We start from the raw sequence: 517 nt of genomic DNA on the forward strand, positions 1-517 counted from the left end.
GTGCTCCCAGTCGTGCCTTCCCAAGAGGAACGTCACGCGTAAAGTGCGTGACCATGCTTTTCGGACGAGATGTGTGTGATCAATCTTGCTGTGGTGTGCTGTGCATGTATTCTCACGAGTGTGTGATGCTGGTGTGGTGTTTTAATGAAAGCTACGTAGATCGTGTGTGTTAGCTTGTGTAGTTTGTACCGTGTGTAAGTGTCAAAGCTGCTGTGTGCTGATGTGCTGTGTTTGTATGCTCGTGTTTGCTGTGTGATGTGTGATTGGTAGCTGTTGGATGAGTCTGTCAGTGGTGATGTATATCGATGCTGTTGTCTGTTGTTTGTGACTGTCGATGTAGTGTGTTGCCATACCGGTCTGGTAAGTGCTGTGTTAGTGTGCTGTGAGTGTGCTTAGTGCCGTGTTATGTGATATGTGTTGATGCTAGATGTAGTTTGACTGATGCTGTCAGTGTGTGGTACGTGGATGTGAGTGCTATAACGCGTTGCATCCAAGTCCGTGCCGTGTGAGCTATGAG

This window comes from Penaeus monodon, chromosome 22 (assembly GCF_015228065.2).
Source record: "Penaeus monodon isolate SGIC_2016 chromosome 22, NSTDA_Pmon_1, whole genome shotgun sequence".
NCBI lineage: Eukaryota > Metazoa > Arthropoda > Malacostraca > Decapoda > Penaeidae > Penaeus > Penaeus monodon.